General features: G+C 33.5%; 1 long non-coding RNA gene across 1 annotated transcript; it reads left to right on the top strand.

Annotated features, from left to right (window-relative positions):
* Positions 1 to 16215: 16215 nt before the first annotated feature.
* LOC148783420 (uncharacterized) lies at positions 16216 to 24319 on the top strand. Its single transcript, XR_016050080.1, has 2 exons — positions 16216 to 17136; positions 23815 to 24319. It is a non-coding gene; the product is annotated as an uncharacterized LOC148783420 (long non-coding RNA).
* Positions 24320 to 24384: the final 65 nt, after the last annotated feature.

Below are 24384 nucleotides of genomic sequence, written 5' to 3'. Positions count from 1 at the left end.
TGATAACTCACGGATGAGGCTTTGGCTTTCGTCTCTGAAGGCCACCATCACACACAAGGGCCACACAATCCCTCGATTCACTCATCTAAGCATATTCTGACCTCATTAAGGATGACCTAGTAGAACCCTTATCGGATAGTTTTTTAGACCCATGTAACATAGGTTTTTTCCAACTGACTGGCTTAATTCGTCAAGTTTAGCCTGGTATCAACAAACATCGTTTTCTTAGTATGGTTCACACAAGACCACACTTCCATTGAGTTTATGTTTTACCATGTTAAAATGTTTATTACAAGCACTCATAAGGCCTTTAATGACCACACTCACCCAATACTGTCTTTATGTTTCTCCACCAAATCTCTCTTTGCGAGATAGAACCTCAAAATAGGGTATACATATATGTTTTGTCTCTTTTTTGTTAGTGTTTAAAAAGTCACGATCCGGATTGTGAAATCGGCCAAGACTAAACTTGTTATGAGAAAGATATGGTATGGAGTTGATCCCCCCGAAGACTACCTTTTATATTTTTCCATTTTAATTTTTTTAGATATCTTAATAGATCATAACCTACACATATTTCTTTCATTTTTTATTAAAATTTTCCCAATTGCCGATTCAGACTTAGATTGACGATCTGGTGATCCAACACATGGCGATAAGTAGATGATCTACCCCATAGTTAAGTTTTTTCAAACATTAGGGTCAAATAATAATTTGTCTTTCTTTAAATTGCCAATATGTTTTTGTTATCCAAAGCAATGTTGTCAGATTCGCTTCGGAGGCTTCTTCGATTTGGTGAGAAAAATGAAGTAATTTGGTGCTTCGTCTGATTTGTGGGAAGACTTCGGAATTTTTTAAATTTATTATAAATAAATTAGATATTTATGTATTATATAAAAATAAAATTTCAAAAAATAGAAAATTACGTTTGCTATAGATATTTTTTTGCTTCAGTCGAAAAGGCCCAAAGCAGACCCAAATCTAACCAAACGGCCCAAATCTGACTGAAGCACCAGCATCAAGCTTTGCTTCACTTCGATTTAGACCTAAAATCTTAAGGCTTCGGCCAAAGCGAAGCGAATTTAATTACATTGATCCAAAGTCCAAATCCCCATATGTACTTTTTTTAATGTGTCATAAATATTTGTAATTATTGTGAGAAAAACTAATTTTGAGATGGAGAAATAAATAAAAGATGAAATGGATAGTTCTTGCAATTTTTAAAAGGACACGGTTTTGGTAGCCGATTACCATGCAGTACCTTGTCTATCTAACATCTATGTCTAAGATGGATATAAAAAAATGTTACATCTACTAAAAGTTAAAATAAAAGATGAAGAAAAGAATTCAAAAAATAATATTTACATTTTTTAAAAATATTTTCTAAAGTTAAATCATGTCATGGTTGAGATTACGAAACCCAAAAATTTTGGATTGAAAATACATCTTTGAGAAATATTTTATAGAGGGGTGTTGTTAGCATACGGATGCATCCATAGCTGTAGAGGTAAGGTGCACCTTCAAATTTTATCATGGTATATAATTTTGATATAAAATGTTCTTAGGATTATCTCAAAATCTATTTTTATATCTAATTGTAAAATTTTAAATTTTAAAAATGGTTAAAATCAAGTAGATCTATAAACATATGAAAATATTGAAAATGGACGGTGTAGATAATATATTGTAAAATACACTATTTATAAAACTTATAATTTTTTTATTTTTCATGGTCATACATGTCGAGATAATCAATCAAAAGATTTTCAACATTAAAATTATCTTTTCCTCCGTAGCTCTACAATATAAGGTTGCATCCCTATAGAGAGACGCACAATAATAGAGCGGGTCGACCGACTCACCGAACACTTTTCCTTTTTTAAAATCGTGTTTGCGGTTTTTAAGGTCAGACGCTTGATCGCTTTCAAACTGGGAAAGTTTTCCCAGGATTCTGTGATCCCCACCTATGGCCCTACCGATGGGATCCAATTAGCAATTTATTTCTCTTAAAAAAAGTTAAAATCATTTTACTGAACATTGTCCTCTTAAAAGCAAGGTGACCGAATTGCCCTTGTTAATGGTCCTCTTTTTATATTGCTGTTGAATATCACATAGGGTGTGCTTTCTACAACGCTGCAACATTGAACAATCTAATTAAAGCGCACCTCCAAATTTTTATCGTAGTTTGTAATTTTGATTTAATTTTTTTTTAAGATTATCTAAAAACTTATTTTTATATTTAATTATAAAATTTTAAACTAAAAAAATAGTTAAAATCAAGTAGATTTATAGGCATATGAAAATATTGAAAATGTGCGGTCTAGATAATGTGTTGCAATATGCATTATTTATAGAACTCTTTTTTTTTTTCGTTTTTTTTTTTTTTTTTCATACATATCGGTATCAAGATGATCAATTAGAGGACTTTTCAACATTAAAACACCATTTTTCGATGGATTTTTTAGATGTATTTTTAATCCTACATTTTAAAGTTGCAACCTTTTGTAAACTTTTTCCTAACACATATTTGTAATCCCATGAGCCCGGTCAACGAATTACAAAAAGTAAGTTGTGAGGCAAACCATCTGTAACATGCAGGCTGATGACCACCAAATAGGTGGTCCATCTAAAATAATAAAATTATTATTTCGAATTTTAAAAATTATTTATTTTTCATATTCATGATCTTCATGTTAAATGTCCAAAAATCCATCTCAAACATATATTTTTAAGAAGCGCCTCATTTCTACATGGACTCATAGAAACCGGGTCCATTATTAATTGATTCAGATTGAATACAACAGGCAGAGGAAGCCCAATCTTTCTCGCATATGCTGAATTTGGGTGTAACAATATGGTTTGGAGTTTCAATTCCCAAACCTTTTCTTAATATTTTCGGTTCATATTATGGGAAAGTAAAATAAAAAATAAAGTGTAATTTACAACACATTGGGGATAGATTTTTAATTCCCAAAAAATAAGGAATATTAGTGTAATTTTATTTATTTTTAGTTTTATATTATTCATTCTCTCTCTTTCTAATACCTCTCTCTCTCTTTTCAATTCATGGCTTGGTTCATCTAGGGTGGGCAACAGGCGTAACCCTTATCCCTAGGCCGGCTGTCCCGAAACCAGCCTTGCCCGAGGAGGGAGGAGACAAATACACTTGAAATATATATATATATATATATATATATATATATATATATATATATATATATATATATATATATATATAAAAGAAAAAAAAGAAAAAGGAGGAGTTGGATAGGGCAAGCTATGTTGGGCCCCAAGCCTAGACCCACCGTAGTGGCGCGGCCCTAACTCGACCCTTTATAGCTCTATATCAAGCATCACCAATTCGCATGAGCTTTAATAAATGGAAATAGTTATAACGAACCGAGGCTCTAAACAATCAAATTAGAGAGTCTACCTCAAAAATTTCACTAGAAGACGTTGTTTTGATGCTCAAATATCCTAAAATTGATCATATCGACATCAAATACATCAAAATGCATGGACATGAGAAAAAAATGGATTTCAACATTTTGGAAATAGTGCATCTTGAAAGTTGTAACGCATTTTTTGACCGTCAATTTTCAAGATTTTCATAGATATGCTCGATCTACACTATTTTTTAAGATTTAAATTTTATAATTAAAAATAAAAATATATTTTAAGGCTAGCACAAATATTTTCAATATTGAAACCACATTTCTCAATACTTTTTGAAAGTGTGTTTTACTTTGCTTGTTTAAAGCCTCGGCTCTATACACACTGCATAATAAATTAGTTGGCCAATTCTCTTTCCGAAAAGGAAATTAGCCCCGTCCTGTCTAATATGTGTTGTTCTTTGTCTACATTATTTTAATATGAGAAATAAGTTTGTGAGACCTTTATGTTTGTAGGACTCAAAAGATCACCATTAAATTTGGAACATATTTTTTAAAAAATCAAGTCTTGTGATAATTTTTTTGGAGATTTATGTCAAATTTAATAGTGATAATTTGAAATCCTAAACACATGATGTAGAAAGATCTCAAAGGATCATTACTCTTTTAGTATATATATTATTTATTAATGAATTAAATCATCAAACAAATATAATACAAACTGAAATACAGTTTATGCAACTCTTTTTCTCACACTTGCACGAGACCCACACAGAATGTCTCTATCAACCCCGTGGGAACATACGAAGAGAGAGCGAGATAAAAAGAAGAGAGGGAAAGATGAACCGTTACGTTTGCAAGCTCACAAGTTGGACTTTCCTGCGATCCGCACACGTGAAAGGTTTAAATCAATGGTTTAAAAAACGGATCGGTGATCCGGATCGGGTTTCCAAAAAATCGATCCGGATCGGCGAATCGGCTATCCCGATCGAGAATCGGGTGAATCGGTCAGAATAAAGCTTAAAAAAAATTCGAAAAAATTATTAAAATTCATTATAAATATTGTTTTTTAGGAATTCAATAAAAAATGAGGGTACTCCATTAAGAATTTTCATGTTTTTGAATAAATATGCGAATATTGATATGTTATTTCCCTGCATGAACCGCCATTCAGCATTTAATTTACAGTATTTCGTGCTCATTCCTACACTGTTGCTGTTGGGACTCGATATGTGAATAATATGGCTGGGATAGGGTGGCCTCGGAATCATCATCTATCTCATTTTCTCTTTGAATAATATGGATTAAAAAAAAAAAAAAACAAATTTTCAAAAAAATCGATCATGGATTAAAAAAAAAATCACAAATTTTCAAAAAATTCTATCATGGATTACAAAAAAAAATTCGATCATGGATTAAAAAAAAAAAATCACAAATTTTCAAAAAATTCAATCATGGATTACATAAAATTCGATCATGGATTACATAAAATTCGATCATGGATTACAAAAAAAAACAAACAAAAAAAACAAAAAATTCAATCGTGGATTACAAAAAAAGAAAAAAACAGTTCGATCATGGATTACAAAAAATTCAATCATGGATTACAAAAAACTCTATCATGGGTTACAAAAAAAGCAAAAAACAAAAAATTTAATCATGGATTACAAAAAAAAAACAAACATTTCGATCATGGATTACAAAAAAAAAACAAACATTTCGATCATGTATTACAAAACGTTCGATCATGGATTACAAAAAAAAAACAAACATTTCGATCATGTATTACAAAACGTTCGATCATGGATTACAAAAAATTCTATCATGGCTTACAAAAAAAGAAAAAAAACATAAAAAGCGATCATGGATTACAAGAAAAGAAAACAAACATTTCGATCATGGATTACAAAAAATTCTATTATGGGTTACAAAAAACCAAAAAATTCGATCATGGATTACAAAAAAACAAAAACAATTCAATCATGGATTACAAAAAAATCGATCAAGTATTACAAAAAAATCTATCATGGATTACAAAAAAAAAAAAAAAAAAAAAAAAAAAAAAAAAAAACCATACGGACTCGCCGATTCCGTACAGTGAATCGGCGAGTCACTGTGCGGAATCGTCCGGTTCTCTCTAGAACCGGACGATTTCCGATTTTTCAACCGATCCGGTCCCTTTTCGCGAATTTCGAGTCGAACCGGACTCGTCCGGTTCGAGTCGGCGTTTTTTAAAACGCTGGTTTAAATGCATCTCCCTTCTACTCTTTTCGATGCGGTCTCGTAAATCATGGACACGATTTCCATGTAGAAATGAGTCCACTCTTAAAATTTTATTTTTATGATGGATTTTTTGACCCAATTTTTAAGGACACCTAATATGGAGATCATGAATATAAAAAAAAATTAATAAAAATAATTTTATGAAGAAAACATGTGGATCGTTAGTTTCAATTATTTTTTGGTGGACCAGTTATTTACATCTATCTTTAAGATATGCTTTATACCTTGGGATTGCTTATTGTAGAAATGCGGTCTAGTCCTGCAAGATACAATTTTAGTTTTTTTGAAATTTTTATTTTTGTTTAATTTCTTTTAATTACCCCGAGTGGAACACCCAACTCAAGGAAACTCGGACTTGCCACCAATACTTGAAACTCAAACCGAGTTGTCAAACATTGGTGAGATACACATCTAAACTGTGCCAAAAGATGCAGATTTGGTAATGAAAAATATTGTGATGACTTGAAAATTTGTTTTACCCTTAACTATGAATTTTTTTTAAAGCTCGATAATGGTGAGGATCGAACATACGTACAAATGTTTGAAAATCTTGAAAATAGGCGGTCCATAAAATATGCTATAAGACACTATTTTTATAACTTAATTATTTTATTTTATTTTTTTTCATATCCAAGCATATCAAAAGTATAGATGATCAATTAGTGGGTTTTCCAACAATGAAACAATCTTTTTGAGTAAGTTTTTTGATGCGCCTTATTTGTATAGTATAAAGTTGACATCTTATAATAACATCTTCCATTGATCAACATTATCATGAGCCAAATCTTATCCTAATTATTTGAAGATAAAAGAAAAAAAATAGAGAGATAATTTTTATAGGGCTGTAATATTATACTATTGAAGTGAGGTACACCTCAAAAAATCTAAAAGTGAGTCTTTCAATATTATAGAGTCCTCCAATTGATCATATGTGAATATAAAAAAAGAAAAAAAAAAATTCAAAGTTTTAAAAATTGTGCACTTTCTAACAAGTTAACTAAACCATCTATTTTCAAGTGTACGTAGGTTTGTTTGATCCGTATCATTTTTTAAATATTAAATATTATAACTTCAAATAAAAATGGATTAAATATCATAACAACAAATTAAAATAAAATTTAAAGGTGTTATTATATTTAAAATATCAAAATTGCATCTCCAAGTAAATATAGAAGGGCGTCTTACACACGATAAAAATAATAAATATAAAATAGAATTAGATAGATATGGCATTTGGCATTTGGCATTTGCGGAAATGGTGGGGGTGTTTGCAGTTTCGAGTTTATGGTGGGTCGTTTTCAAGATCTCTCTCCACGAAATTTTGCCACGTTGGCTCTCGGGCTTCCCGCTTCTTAAAGTTTAGCGAGGTTTCTGCGATCCCCACCTGTGGGCCCCACAGGATCTCCTTGGATGGGACGCATCCGAATTTCGGGATACGCCTGACATCTCCATAGAAATTTCTTTATTTTTCATGTTGAAATACCTCCATTGTCCTATTATTATCAAGATGACGAAATTACCCTAACTAGAGGCCGGCCTATTTAACACGTTTATTGTGAATAACATAAGGAAAAGGGTCATGTAAAATGTCATGTTTTCAATTTTATAATAATTGAAGTAAGGATAATTGTTTGATGCGGGCTGGACCTTATTTCTACGTATACGGTACAGGAATTGTACATCATCTATTTTAATGATCGATACAAGTAAGTGTTCTATTTAAAAACAATGGAACCTAACGGTCCAAATGTTTTTTTACTATAATTATTGTTTTTAGTTTTTAATTTTTTTTTTTTTTTTTTTTTCATATTCATAATCTCCATGTTAGAGATTACATATCTTTAAAAATTAAGTCTTAAAAACCATTTCAAAAATAGATTTATTAAGAAACTTATATATTTCTACATATGCAAGTTTGGCCGAATAGAAACCAGGTCCTTGAAGTAAAGTGGACCTCGATTCTTTTTTAAAAGAGAGTTTTAGGTCAGAAGACCCTCCAATTAATCTTCTCGGCCTCAATATGTATGATATGGAAAAAAAAGAACTTTCATTCCTCAAAAAATAATATATTTTGTAAAAAAATTTATAGACCATATATTTTCAAGATTTCATAAAGTTTCCGACATGTGAACTATTTCTCTAGATAAATTTAGAGTCGCACCTTTAAATTATAGGATGAAGTTTCTATAAGGCCTAAGATTTATAAAAACAAAATAAAGCCTCACCTTAAATCCTCATTCCAGAAAGCACTATCGGGATCATAAATCTTTATGATGACTCTAAATCAATTCCAACAAAAAAAAAAAAAAATTAAACTAAAAAAATACTACAGATCTTGTCAATCTTTGAACACTTACTTTTAGGGCAAAATGGATGGTCTGGAAGATTTGTTGGAATATACACTATTTTTAGAATTTGAAATCTTAATTTTTTTCACAACTATAATATTCAAGTTGAGATGATCGATATAGAGGTTTTTCAATACTTGAATTACAAGTTTCGCTAGGTTAATGAGACGATGGTTTACTTATTTTGGTTATTAAACCATTTCCCTAAATTATAATCTCATCTGAAAACATAAATTTCCATTTTTGGCTAAGAATTTTATGGAATTGGTTTTGATTAGTCAAATTGACTTAGAGCTCCCTCTTTACACATCTATTTATATTATATGAGGTTTATGCGAGGCGAAGAATTTATGAAAACAAAATAAAGCCTCAACTCAGATCTTCATCCACAAAGCACTTTCAACAATGGAATTCTTCATGATGGCTCTAAAAGCAATTTCCAACATCGACAATGACATTCAAAACTAAAAAATGGCACAGATCTTGTGGATCTATAGACACTTATTTTTTAGGCGAAATGGACGATCAAGATAATTTTTTATACTATACACTATTTTTAGAGTTTAAAATTCTTTTTTGTTTTGACAACCATAAGGTTCAAGCCAAGATGATCGATGTAAAAGTTTTATAATGCCTAAATTGTAATTTTTGATGAGTTGTGAAGTAAGGGTCTACTTATTTTGATAAGGCTGGAACCCTGTCAAACCATTTTTTGGACAGTGCAGACTTTTTTTGAACTTTGAAACACTGATACAAAGAGAATGATATGCATCATCGAATATAATTCTACAGTGTAAATGATATAGGGCATGTCTAGCAATTTTTCTTCTATTATTTTACTACACTTAATTAAAGGAGGCTGACTAATTAAGAATTAGGACTAGGCGATTAGTATTAGATGGTGTACTGGAAATATTTTGCTCTCTCCATACCAAAGCTAAGCCATGGGCTTGGATTGGGGCTAGCCCAGCACCAGTTATCTTTGGTCCATATGGAGCTGGCGCAAGCCTGACTGGCCTAGGCTTGGGCCAAGCCTGGCCCTAACCTCGTTTGGGCGACGCCTGACCTAATAGACCTAAGGAAGAAAAAAAAAATATTGATAAGAAAAAAAGTCCCTAAGGAAATAAAAAAATAGGGGAAAAAATGGCTCTACCTCGACACACAATCCTCATGCAAGATTTTATGGCCCAAGCCCCAATTTTTCAAGCCCATACGCCGAGGCCAACCCGGCTGATACAGCCGAACCTACTCCTTACAAGGTGGGACTCGGGTCTGTTTTTTATCCTTTGAAAGATTTTTTTTTTTTTTGGACAAGTTAAAACTCTCATTTGAAAGATATAGAGGTTAAACAGTGGGGGCGATTGTCAATTTTTGACTTTGGACATATTGATTTGATGTTTGCTCATGTGAATCTAAGATAGATGTGAGAAAATGTTATATCTACTTAAAGTTAAAATAGACAGAGAAGAAATGAATTAAAAAATAATATTTATATTTATTTAATTTTTCAAATTTAGATCATTGTCATGTTAAAATAGACAGAGAAGAATTTAATTAAAAAAATAACATTTATATTTATTTAGTTTTTCAAATTTAGATCATTGTCATGGTTGAGATTATCAAATACGTACTCCAAAAGGCAAATAATTTATTTGGAAAAGCAAGCGGCACGTGATGTTCGTCGTTGAGCCAAATGTAAGCCCCATCGTTTTGATTTCTTCAAAGGAAAAGGAGGAATAAATGCATGGTTTAAGTTTGTATAGGGTGTCAACCTCATACTATTGAAATAAGGTGCACCTCAAAATTATACTAAAAATACAGTTTTGTTACTGCAAAGCTTTGCGATGATATGAAAGTCTATTGTTGCCCCTGATTATGAAATTTAAAGTTCCATAAATGGTGCCGATCAAGTAAATCTACAAACACTTGAAAATCTAAAAAATGAACGGTCCAAGTAATGTGTTAGACGATGAACTATTTTTAAGACTATAAATCTCTTTTTTCTTATGTCTATGACTCTTGAATCGATATGATCGATTTGAGGGTTTTCAAGCACATGAACAACCTTCTCTAGTGGTTTTTTAGGTGCACCTTACTCGTATAGTATAAGGTTGAGACCTTATATAAACTTTTTGTCTTTATCTTTTGATTTGATGTCATCGAATAACAAGTAAAATCCTACGGTTCTTTTATTAAATTTCAAATATACTTGATATATGCCATTAGTCATAGAAGTTATGGAAAACTACGAAAAGATTTGTATCCATAATTTGTGGCTGTAACATCTAGATCACCAAGATCATGACATATTTTGAATTCTGAGCACTAAAGCTTTTCCACTTCTATTTTGACTATTCACTTCCTTCAAAAATTATTAGATTTGCAAAGTTATGGAGATCCATTTATTTGTGTACCTGAGGCAGAAATATTTTTATAATCAAGTCCTAAATCTCTCAAAAATTTGGGAAGGCGAATTAGTCAACCGACACAAAATATTTTCCTAATAAGATGAGCGAATCATTATGACCCAAATGGGCTTTGAGTTTAAGGTTTGTCTTTCCACTTTGTAGAAACTTAGAGTGCATAGTTATATATATATATATATATATATATATATATATATATATATATATATATATATATATATATATATATATATATATATATATATATATATATGGAAAAGTTTATATAAGGTTGCAACCTTAAAATGTGGAATCATAGGTGCACCTAAAAAATCTATCGGAAAGGCTGTTTTAATGTTGAAAAACTTTCTAATTGATCTTCTCGACATCGACATGTATGAATATTAAAAAAAAAAGTTTTTGAGTCCCAAAAATAGTGCATCTTGCAACACGTTATCTAGACCATCCAGTTTTCAAGATTTTCATATGGTTATAGATTTTCTTTATTTTAACCATTTTTTATGTTTAAATTTTTCTAATTAGATATGAAAATAGTTTTTAAGATAATCTTAAAAAAAAATTTACAACAAAATTACATGTTATGATAAAATTTGGAGGTGCGCCTTAATTGAATTGTTTAAGGTTGCAACCTTATGGAAACCGCACTATGAGAGTGAAATGGCTAGACAATAAATAGTTGGTATTGATAAAGCGGGTTTGGAAGTTAATGGTTTTTTTTTTTTTTTTTTTTGGGGTATTTCAGTGAGTGGCCCCTATTCCTAAGTGTACATTGACAGATAAAGAAAAACTATAATGGTAGATGGGGATACCTCCTCTAAATCCAATGGTGTAGATGTTGTAAAGGTCCCCCACTTCCTCCAAGTCCAATGGTGTAAAGGTTGTCAAAATAGGCAACATGATAAATGTCACTTTTCCCCAATAATTTCTACAGTAGTTGCAACATGCTTAATAATAGTAAAAGGAAGTGACATACAGGCTTGAGAATTATTGCATTGGCTTTCCTATTGATGATACATTATTGATATCTATTTTCTTTTTTTTGGGGGAAAATATTGGATTGTTGACCTGGACCATCAAATCCTGTAACTTTCATGGCAGTCGATTTGGACCAAGGAAATAGTTGAGTTTCAAGATGCTTACATGTGAGTGGGAGGTGTTCATTGAGACTGGAACACTTATTGGTTTGACAAAGGAAATGAAGAACTGAAAGAGATAACCCTTCTGCCGACTTCCTACCTAGGGCCTCCGTGACCGGTGTGAATAGATATGGGGAGAGCGGATCACCTTGCCTCAATCTTTTTCTACCCGAAAATACTTACAGGGGAGCCATTGACAAGGATAGAGTACGCCGGAAAAGAAATACAAATCTCTATCCACTTAATCGAATGATCAAAGTCGATGAACATTTTGGATACCCAAAATATCATATGCTCCAGCTGGAGACTCCCTCAGTTAAAATCCTAGCTAGGAACATGTACTGATTTATGGTATTTTTGTTTATTTATTTATTTTTTAAAGAAATTTATTTTGAGCATGTATACTGTATCTTGCGGGAGCACATTATATACTCACCCTGCTTGGCAAAAGAGCAACTTAGGAGTTAGGATGATGTTTGAAATTTTGAGATATCTAAGTGAAAGGATATTCACAAAGTAAGCTTTTTTATTAAAAATATGCTTTGATTTAACCACCTTACCTGTAGTTTGATTTGGCTTGACCTTTTATTGATATCTTTTTAAGATAAAATTTGGAAATTTTATGTACTCTGAACTTTTATTTTGTTCCAAAAGATGTAGTTCTAGTGCCGAAACTCTTGTGGTTGCCTAAAAATTTGTTTTTTTCCTTAATCATAAAATGTAAAGCTCTAAGAATGGTTCGGATCGAGTGTATATATAAACACTTGAAAATCTTGAATCTAGTTTTAATCGAGAAAATGGACAGTCCTTGGCAAGAGTATTTCAGATATTCCCAGTACTAGTTTGCTCCATTTATTTTTCTGCACAATAATATATCAGTAATAAAGGAGCATATATAATATTGAGCTAGTGCTTTGAGCGTGACTGAAAATAGGAAGGTCCTCCCATCCTTTTTCATAGTTCTTTAAAGGGCAAGCTTTATGTGCTTCCTCTGCATTATAGAAGTTCTATCATCCCTCTTATCTAGCCGTCCATTTTGAATGGAGAGCTAAGATTGTCTCAATCACAATGTCACGTCTTTACACTATTTTATTTTTAAGTTTTTTTTATAAATTATTTTGACACCAAATTTTGAATGTCCATTCATCTATTAAACTCACACTAGCGAAAAATATAAAAAAATATTTTCAATAAAATAAAATGATCAAAATACCCCTGAAAGCTTCAAGGGGTATTTTGATTATTATATTTTATCAAAAAATTATTTTTAATATTTTTTATAGGAGCGCCCCAATAAGAAGATGGCACGTACCAAATTTCATATGCATATAATTTATATAAAAAATAAATAAAAATAAAATACTTTGAGATGTCGGATCTAAGATCAAACGGTGAGTGACTCTCTTGATCAAAATTGGACTGGTGGATGGTAGGGGGAGGATAGAACTTCTATGCTGTAGGGGAAGCATAGAAACCTTTCCCTTCTTTAAATTATCTAGAACCATAGGGATTGTATACTATGAGATTATTTATCTTTAGTACAAGGAAGTCACAATTAATCCTAATTATTAGATTTCCAATTGGATGGTTTGGGGTATATCATAAAGTTCAAGAATTTTGTTTGTCGGGTTGTGAGTTTAGTCATAAGTACACTTATAACCATTTGATTTGAAATTTGATTAACAAGAATGGTTGTAACCTCCATGTACTAAAAGTAAAGGAAAAAATTTATATAAAGATGCGACGCTAAAATGTAGAATTAAAGATGCACCTAAAAAACCCCATTGGATAAGGTTGTTTTAATGTTGAAAAACCCTCTAATTGATCATCTGAGCATCCAGATGTACGAATATGAAAAAAGAAAAAGATTTTGAGTCACTGATATAGTGCATCTTGCAACTCATTTTCTAGACCGTCCATTTTCAAGAATTTAATATGTTTATAGATCTACTTAGTTTTAATCATTTTTTGAGCTTAAAATTTTATAATTAGAGATGAAAATATATTTTAAAATAATCTTAAGAATTTTTTACACCAAAATTTCATCTTACGTTAAAATTTGGAGGTGCTTCTTAATTGGATTGTTTAACGTTGCAACCTTATAAAAACCACACCAAAAAGTAAAAGGTCCCTTTCTATACTTTTCCACGTAGAAATGAGTTCCTTCTTGAAAATTTATTTTTGAGATGGATTTTTTAACCCAATTTTTAATAACATATAATCTCTAACATGGAAATCATGAATAAAAAAATAAATTTTAAAATTAAAAATATTAATTTTATAAATAAAATATTTGGACGGTTTGTTTGAATTGTTTTTAGATGGACCCTATTTGCATCCGTATTTAAGATAGATGCTTTATACCTCGCGGGAGGCAAATATAGAAATGCTTCCCCCTGATGCATGGAACCATTCTCTTTTACAAATTGGATTTTTTTTTTCTCTATTATATGTTTCAATCTCGCCAGTCAAGGGGAACAAAATCGTGAGAACAAATTATACTATGGACTACAGCCTTGAGAATAATCCATTGGATCCTCCTGGTACATAGCGGATGAATCTCTTAATGGGTGAATGGGGCCTTTTGAGATCCTCATCCTTGTGCACATGGCATCACAATATACCAGGGCTTGCAATGGGAAGCGGCCCGGCCTAGTTGGTCTGGCCCTAACAAAGTAGGCCTGGGCCACAAACTGTAGCCTGAGAGCAGGGTTGGGGCCATTGCTGGCCTGGCCTGCAAATTGTGGCCAGAGGGCAGGGCTAAGGCTAGTATTGGCCCAAAGCCCCCACCCCCCCTTTTTTTTTTTGTTTTTTTTCTTTTTTTGCCCGCCTTAGCTTGACCCTAGCACTGTTAAGGCCAGGCCGGGATTGGGCTTGCCCCATGGGGATAAGGGTGGGCCGAAGGCTGGCCCGGCCAGGTCCCTCACGTTGATGGTGTTATAGAATTCAGTGGTAAATTAATGACACATTTGTTGGGATCCACTCTCCAACCATCAAAGTTTGAAACCATTGATGTGATGTTCTGGCCCATCGTAACTGTAGTGATTGGGCTCATACATGGCAGCATTTTAATACAGTTTCTTTCTTTATGTGATCTCAATTTCTTACGCCATCTTGCACACAAAAAGGAAATAAACAAAATGCAAGCTTGACATATATTTCTATTGTTATAAAAATCGTTGAGCCAGCTCGAAATTGGTGAGATACATATAAGAACCTCTAGCTGGCTCAAACAGTTTCAAGCTTAAAACCAGTGAATGACAAGTTCAACCCACTCGCCTGATTTTCAAATACTAGTGAGATCGAATGTGACAAGCCTCTCCCTCCTTTCCGCACCCTGTCTCCCCTCATATGCATAAGCACCAACAATCCCCTCTCATTCATCAATCACCAATTTGGTTGGTTAGAGCTCGTAAATCATCCCCACCTTCACCATTCTCTCATGAGGAATAGGCAGCACCTTGCCTCAATCAAAGTTATGTATCCTGCAAGAGATCATGTAAAATACATCAGGTTGCGTCAATTTTAACCTATGTTTGGATGTTGTACATTTGTGAAGTTTTGAAGATAAGGAATCATCTCTTTAACATGCCAAAAATATGTTGTACATTGATTCTCAAAGATTATTGGTGGAAACTGAATAATTCCAAGCAAATAAGCCTCTTCACCAAAAAAGTCGTAATCATGACACTGGGAACCCCTCAAAACAGAGTGAAAGTATGGTAGATAATTACCTTGAAAAATGGACTCCATTTATTTATTTTGATTGTTATTTTTTTTAACATTTGCTAACTTTTCCACTATGTGAAAACTGAGATGTACAATGAGACCATGTACAGCAGAACAAAAAAGTACTTCTCCAAATTTGTCTTGGCACCACCTTATGACATTTATAGAGTCTCCCTCTGCTATGACTCTCTGGTGCTCTCGCTGCAGTCTCAAGAGCCTTCTAGTAGTGATCGCGGTTCAGCTTCATTGGTTGTGCACATCGGAAGTCTTCCATGATGCGTCCAAATGCTGTTGCCATTGTGATCACGGAACAAACCCCCAAAACCAGCAGCCAATGTCAACTCTCTAACACCCATTGAAATTGAGTTTTACCCAGCCCCCTCCCCTTGTAGTGGCTTTCAAACATTTCGCCTACTGACTGTCCTGTTCTCAAGATCGGCCAATAAGTGAAGCCTAGTAACAATGTCAACCCTCCAATTTCGATTGTCACAGAGGTTGTGCCTTATAACGCAATAGAATGTTGTTTACACAATGAAATAAAGGAAAAGTATTTGATGTGTCCATTGACTCATGCATTCCCTTAGTTTTGAATGTAAAAAGTAAACCCAAAAAAGTAGAAATAAATGATCAAGTGAATTGATTGAAAAGAAGTTTACATGCCAAGCTTCTACAGCCTTTTGATGGAATCAAAACTCAGAAAGCAAATGATATGAGAAATTTGCATTTTATTCCCTCTGTTGGCCTCCATTGTAGACTACAATCACCTAACTAGGATGCCAAGAAACCCGAAATTTGAATTAAATTGTACTTTAAATCATAAATCCATCCCCAAAATAAATTTTATAATAGGTGCCTTTTGGTGTGCACAAACCTTAGCATCAAATAAGTACCATTTATGTGTAGGGTTTAGGTGTGTCGAGGATGCACGACTTTGGGCTCAATATTTTATATGTCTGTCATCTCAAACGCCAAGTTCATGACTATTGAGAGGAAAATAAATTTTGATCCTTAAAAACTGTCCATCTTGTTCCCTTCTTATTTTATTTATACTTTTACTTTTTAGTAGTTTCTCAAATCGCCATTTGGATCGATCTACATCGATTGGGATCGGCGATCCGGTTGTCCCACATGGATCTGTGGGGTGGATAATCTACCCACCAATCTATGTTATCAAAGGTTTAAAATTTGGGTGCGGTTTGTATAGTAGGCTCTAAACAATTAAATTAGAGCCTACTTTCAAATAGTATCGAGAAATGTAGTTTTAATACTGGAAATCTTTATGATAGTTTTAAAATATAATTTTATCTTTATTTATGAATTTTAATGCTTAAAAAATAGTGTAGATCGACAGGTCTACGAAAACTTGAAAATCTTGAAAATTGACCGTCCAAAAATGAGTTACAAAATACACTATTTTCAAAACTTGAAATTCATTCTTTTTCTCATATCCAAGCATCTTGATGCCTAGATGATCAATTCGAGGACATTTGGGCATCAAAACAACATCTTCTAATGAAAATTTCAATTCTAATTTTATTGTTTAGAGCCTCGGCTATGTATAAACTTTTTCCTTAAAAATTACCACTCCCGTGAAGTCTCTCCCGCCTTTTTCTTGCCCCTGAAGGAAATATAAATTCGCGAAGAGCAAAGGGAGAGGGAAACAAAGGAAAAAGAAAAAGAAACCTAAAAAGAAGATGAAGTTTTCTGGTATATGAAAACCCACAAGAGAGAATTTTGTGTGGAAAACCCTAGGGCATGGATTTCCTAAATCCTGATCTACCTCAACAGTTATTGTTGATTGGAGCAATCGCAGAGACCACTGGTATGATTCATGCTTGTTGTTTGCTTCTTTTTCTCTTTTTTTTCATGGAATTCAATTTTACATGATATTAATTTGCTTTAAACTGGAGTGTCTCACGGATGTTTGGTTTTTTGTTCTTGCGTCTTTATCTGAGATTATCAGAGGAACACTCATTCTAGGTAAACTGGGATAATCATGTTTTTGAAATATTCATGAATGAGATTGACACCAAGAAAAGACAGGAGTATTCATGAATTATTCATTGATTTCTCTTTCAACGTTTTAGTCAAATTCATGGATATATATGTTCTTATCTCTATCATGAGCTGATATATTCAGAGAATGCCCCATTGGTGGGAATCTCTTTTTTTTTTTTTTTTTGCGAATGTTAAAATTGTATTACTATAAATTATTGTACCATTGGGGGGAATTTGCATGTCCCTATAGTACTCATTGGATGGTTTCCTTGGTTATCTATTTTTCTCAAGTTCTCCTTTACATGATATTGTAAAGAATCCCTAATTGTGTGGTTACATTAGACTAGAATATTTCATTGATAGTCAGTTCATTTATTAAATTTGCTCATTTATTGAATTTGCTTTTTATCTGAGATTGTCAGAGTTATTTTCTTTGTTCTTGAATTTTCTTTGACCAAAAACTATTATAGAAACACCCATTGTAAAGTTTGTTTTTTCCTATGAATTTGCTTTTTTGTGATGTTCTTAAAGAAAACCCCACGGTAGGTTTACTTGAAAGCATGTTCAGAAACATCATTAGATGATTCCTTTGGTTCTTTTCATTTTCTTAAATTTGCTTGAACACAAGTTTTTCTTTTTTAAGGAACCCCCCAATTCAGGCTTACTTGTCAGAAATATTTCTTGGATGACCTCCTAGTTTCTTTTCATCTTTCTTAAATTTGCTTTTATCTGACATTTCTAAAGAACAACACCCCCCAAACAACAACTACCCAACCAAAAAAAAAGAAAAAATATACTTGGAAGTATATTTTGGAAATATTTATCTGATGGTTTTCTTTGGTCTTTTCATTTTTTTGAATTTTCTTTCATCTGAGATTTTTGAGGCTGCCCTTGTTGCAGGGTTACTTGAGGTAACCCTCTGTTATGATGGCAAATTGATGGGTGTACATGATGTTGTATGGTATGATACGGGGTTTTACGTCCCTTGAATGCTGGTGGCTTCTTCATGCCATATGGGGAGCGTTATAACAAACTCAAAGCCAAGAATCACATTCAAGTTTTAGAACTGTCTCTAAGGATTGCATTAGTCTGACCAGCCACGATATCCATTGATGAAGCAGCAGTGCAGTGACGAAGTTCTTAGAAAATCTGTTCTTTTACATGGGGGACCTTTAAATGCGTGATTTTTTGTTTCAATGCAATACCCCGTTTTGAAAGCTTCTCCTGCTTGAACCCAAGTGCTTGAAAAGCCTGCTACTGAAGATTGGAACACTTAAATGCTCAGTGGCTGGTTTATTTGCACCATGGCAGCAAATGTTCGGCAAAAAAAGGCCAATCTGCATATTGTTATTTTCTAAATGCTCAAAGGATTTGGATGCACATTTCTATTGCAAATAAGTTCAACGTTTCCTTCCCCTTTGCCAGCCACTATGGAAATTGCGGGGGCACTCTTGTCATTGTAGCGACCATGTCTGCTTTCTTTGTGGTTATACTCGCCGGTTACATTTCGACAAAAGGCATCTTTGGACCAGCCATCAAATTTTGGGAAGGTGGATTTGACAGGGAGCAATAAAGAGGCAATGAGATCCGAGATTTTGGGGGATGTGCAGTACCCACTAAAAAGAATGAGGTTGAACAATCTTCGACAACCCAATACTTGCCAAAGCTTGTTGTCTCAAATGTCAGATGTTCCTCATCCTGAGCAAGTAAAAGCAAGTGGTCGGATTGATGAGCCTGCTTTTGTTGAACTTGGGGATACTCCAAGGATGTTTGATGGTTCCTTAACCATGGAGAAAAATGGGAAATGGAACAGAACCCACATGTTGCATAGTCTTCATTAAAATTTAACCATATTACTGTTTAATTGCATTCTTTTACATTTGTGATCTAGGACAGTGCATCTAAGGGCTTCTAGAATAGTTGGATATTCTAATATGCTGTGGTTGAGCTCCTAGAATGTGGTCCTTAGTGTGATTCACCTCTTTAGAAGTTCTCTTTCTGAGGATGTAGCATGATTCTTCTCTTCCCTTGGGGTTTCTAGAGGTGCTCCTGCCTAAGTTGTAGAGGATTAGACCTTATTTTTGGTGCTATTCTGAAAGTGTTTGTCTGCTAATATAGAAGACCAGTTCTATTTAGATTTAGTTTACTTTACCTTTATAAAATAATTATTATATAGCAGTTTCGGTACATCTTAATCTTTCATGAGTAATTTGATGGAGGTGGTAGGAGCTTGATATATTGCACTCGCACGGAATCATCATTGTTGTTATGTAACTCAAAAGCTATTTCAATTCAAACTTGTAATGATCTTCCTTTACATTATGACAACTTGGTGATTTGGCCAACAGAAAGGTTGATATGAAACTTTGGTACTTGTAATAGAAACTTTGTGGCGTGGGGTGGTCAGGGTGGCAGATGCCACAATGTGATAATGCGCATGGGCTTCTATTTATAGCCATAATTTCTTCCGGTGCACAATTCATGATATGCTTTCAGTCCATTAAGCCCTCAAAGGAACCGTGAGTGGTATCTTGGGTCATCCACCTCTGTCCAAATTTTTTTTTAGCTGCCTATTCCATCTAAATCCAATAGGTATGCTTGTGGGTAGATGATGAGATTCATGAGATGCTATTGAACCCATGAAAGGCAACTGTAAGTAAAAATCTGCAGTCAGGTGTTTATTGGGATATCGGATTGTGACCTCTGCAAGGGTAAATATATTAATTTTTGCTGTGTATTGTAATCTTTGTAGTCTCTATGTCAAGAGAGATGCTATATATTATACCACAAGCAATGGGGAGGAACAATGCTTTATCTATCCCAAATGCTTCCATGGAGCACGTGGCGTGTGTTGAAGTTGAAGGCTTTCAGGTTCTCAAGTCTAGTCTTGATAAGAAAATGAATATTGATGAGCTTGATGAAGAGGTAGGTATTAATCTTGTCTAAGCTAGATATTGTAATTGCATTCCCATTATTGGAAAGTAGAAATGTTTGCCTTTTGTATTACATGGTTCTATGTTGATTTCACTTTCATGGGTTTCCCGAACTATGTTATTTTAGTGATAGGTATATGCACAATGCTGCAAAGTATCTTAAATTTGATTCAGTGTTTTAAAAAGCGCTAGGCGGCACCCAGGCGGCCATGGGGGTTACAGCCGCCTAGCACCTAGGCGAGCGCCCAGAACCTGGGTGACCCAGTTGAAAAAAACAAAAAAGATAATCTGATAAAGATTAATCCATAAGAATTTTGATAATCTATAAGTCCATAATCCACGTTGAAAAAAGAAGAAGATAGAAGTTGATAAGAGATTTTGATAATCCATAGGAGACCACAATCCATATTTTCATTTTTCATACAATGCTAAAACAATAAAACCATACAAGCATACATTGATAATCTGATACACTGTAGACTGTACACACAAAAGTTAGATAGTAGAATTAGAAACTAGAAAATAGAAACTAAAAATAAGAAAAAAAATATATACAGAAATTAATTAAATATATAGTCTAGGACACAATAGTCAACAATCAACAGTCAACACTCAACACAACAGTCAACACTCAATACCAAGAATCTTCTGTTGTCATCATCATCATCATTAGAAGGAATAGGGTAAGCGTCATTATGTGCATCAGATTCGAGGACATCATCATCAGAGTCATCTCTCTCTTTAATATAACTCTTGTCATCCTCTGTTTTTTCTGAATCTGCATCTTTCTGCTCCTCTTCTTGTATCTCCCTTTTACTAGTATGTACAGATGAGGCCCTATGAACATTTTGGTGTTCCCTAAACTCAAATATTGTATAATATCCTCTTTGGTAGCCTCAAGAACATTTTTATGTGGGGCAACATCTCCTTTAATACGGGCAAGGTATTTTTTTAAATCGGTAAATGCCTCAATTAGTATCATTTCTACAATAATTACATTTAATACGATTTTTGTCATTTGGATTCGGGTTATAACCATACTTTCAACTTGGATTACCACTTCTAGAAGAACCTAGAGAAGATATTTCCATAGAACAAGACTCATTTTCATCATTTTTTGGTTCTTTTAAATTCAGAAATTGTCTAATCTCATCCCGAATAGCTTCAGGACCTTTTTTACAAGAAGCAACATTCCCTTTAATACAGCAAGGTGTTTTTTGAATCGGTTAATACTCCCGTTGGTATATGTTTCACAAAAATTTCACCTTATACAATTTTTATTGTTTGGTTTTGGGTTAGGGTGCGGTTTGTATAGAGCCTAGGCTCTAAACAATTAAATTGGAGCCTACCTTCAAATAGTATCGAGAAATGTGGTTTCACTATCGGAAATCTTTGTAATAGACTTAAAATATATTTTTATATTTATTTATAAATTTTAAAGCTTCAAAATTAAGTGTAGATCAACATTTCTATGAAAACTTGAAAATCTTGAAAATTGACAGTAAAAAAATGCGTTACAAAATACACTATTTCCAAAACTCGAAATCCAATTTTTTCTCATGTCCATGCATCTTGATGTCGAGATAATCGATTTAAAGATATTTGGGCTTCAAAACATTATCTTCTAGCGAAATTTTTGAGGTAGGCTCAAATTTGATTGTTTAGAGCTTCGGCTCTATATAAACTTTTCCCTTTGGGTTATAGCCATACTTCCAACTCCAATTACTTCTTTTAGAGGAACCAGAAATAGATCTATTCAAACGACAAGGATTTTGTTCATATTTTTGTTTTACATAACCCATCGTTAAAAGCCTTTATGTTTTAAAAACAATCAATAGAAAAAAAAAAAAAAAAAATTTCAGCCCCTAGCCAGAGCGCAAGCCTTGGGAGGCTCCTAGGGCTGGTGCCCACTTAGGAGGGTTCCCTATTGCCTAGGTTTGGCCGTCTAGGCGTGGGTGTTGCGCTCATGCCATCTGAATTGCCTAGGCTCTGGGCGGCCCGCTTTTTGGAACAATGATTTGATTTTTTCGATATCAATATGCATTGCTTAGTCACTGTTCCTCCTTTACTTTCCTTTGGCTTTATGATGATGTACTAGTTCTTTGGAAGGGGATGATGTACATGTATTATGGATTATTATGTACCTCTCGTTGATTCTCCCATGTGTTATAATGGGAAAGGGAAACTTGGAACTTGGAGCGAGTGTTTTTTTCCTGCGAAGACTTGGGGTTACCTCGACAATGGTTGTCTTCATAGAAATTTGATGTTTATGCTACATATCAACGTCTGAAAAACCGGATCGGTGGGGTGGATCATTCACCTGCATATTTGTGATGGATTGTTAGATCGGCAATCTGTATCGGTGTGATCAGTTTGAATTGGTGATATATAAAAATATTAAAATAAATAAAACAAAATAAAAATTAATATAGGGATTTGTGGGGTTGAAAAAACATTATATAAGCTTAAAAAACAAGATATATATATATATATATATATATATATAATGATTATGAAAGCGGGCGTTTTAGGGGAACCAGGCCAGGACCCAGGTCATCCTAGATCGGTTTGGACCAATCGGTTCCCACCGAAAATCGCCAGACTTTAAACCACTGCATACTATTTGAATGAGATAAATTTTAGCTTTTGTTCATTCCTTGTCCAATTTACTTGTTGAATCGATAATTACCCAAATATGTCGGAGAGAGCCTCCCATAAGTTGAAGGACACGGTTTCTATGCAGCCAAGCCGGCATAGGTAGAAATGTGGACCTCTTAATAAATCTATTTTTGAGATGGATTTTAAGACCTAATTTTTAAGGACACGTAATATCTAACATGGAGATCATGAGTATGAAAAAATAAATAAAATTTAAAAACTAGAATAATAATTCTAGTAAAAAAATTCCATTATTTTTAGATGGAACACCTATTTTCATCCATCTTTAAGATGGATGCTTTACACTTTCTAGATCGCATGTGTCGAAATGCGGTCCAGCTCGCATGTAACAATTTTCCTATGTTGAATCGACTGATTACCACTTTTCTAAATTTTCTCTTTGATAAATACATTATTTTGTATTTTTTTATTGGATAGTTGTGTGTTTTCTGATTATTATTATTATTTTACTATTTCTTCTCTTTGATATCTAGCTTAGTTTAAATTTTTAGGTATTTGATGAAATATTCATGCTTAGTGTTTCTTGTTGATTGTTGGGTGCATCACTAAATATGTAGATCTAACACTGAAGTTGAAGTCGGTGGAAATCTATGCCTTCGTTTTCTTTGTTTAATAGTCTTTTCCATGCACTTCTATCTGTTGGTTTATAAAATGATTTTATTTTTAGGTTCTTTATTTTAAAATATTTGTTCTCAATTGAAATCGAAAATTAATTTAACTTTTCTTGTTAATGGATAATGTTGATTGAAGTAGACCGCCAGGCATGCTAGCGTTGCATTCTCAAATGTTGGTATTTTTTCTAGTACTTTATTGTTAATTTTTTTAATTTATTCCAATACATTTGGAGAGTGATGCCTTCAAGGGACTAAACAATCTGATGCCTTCACAAGGTACTAAACAATCTGATGCCTTCAAGGAGAGTGAGGGCCTCTGCTGTATGGGAGTCCTAGTGTCTCATGCTTTTGGAGAAGGAGGCGAGTATATGACCCCGCCTCATTTTCAAGATCAATTCCTGAGGGGACGGGGTTGCCCAAGGAGCAACCGTCAAAGTTCAGCTTGTTCTGCCTTGGATTTGGTGGTCTCCAAAGGGAGGCCTGGGTAATGCGGACTTGTCATGAAAAGAGCAAGGCTTGCCAACCTTGAAAGAAGGTCCTCCTCTTCAGCTCCCTCCATCCTTTTCCCTGGCCCAAAGCTAGCATCCTTTTGTGGGCATCGGTGGCCGCTACCATCTGGGTCCTATGGATGAGAAAAACAGTAGGATTTTTGATATAGACCCTCCTTAATTTTCTTTAGAATTTCATCCTTTGTAAGTAATTTGTGAGGAATTACTAAATTTCATGAATAATAGTAGGCAACCAAACAATTAATAATATAAGTGATAAATTTTCATTAAAATTTTGTTATTCAAATGTAATATTTATGAATAACCTATCATCATCGTCATCCATATCCTCATTACA

The sequence above is a fragment of the Amborella trichopoda genome, chromosome 2 (genome assembly GCF_054954075.1).
Source record: "Amborella trichopoda isolate Santa Cruz 75 chromosome 2, AtrichopodaSantaCruz75HAP2 v2.0, whole genome shotgun sequence".
Classification (NCBI taxonomy): domain Eukaryota; kingdom Viridiplantae; phylum Streptophyta; class Magnoliopsida; order Amborellales; family Amborellaceae; genus Amborella; species Amborella trichopoda.
The sequence above is the reverse complement of the archived record's forward strand: the minus strand, read 5'-3'. Positions and strand labels throughout refer to the sequence as shown.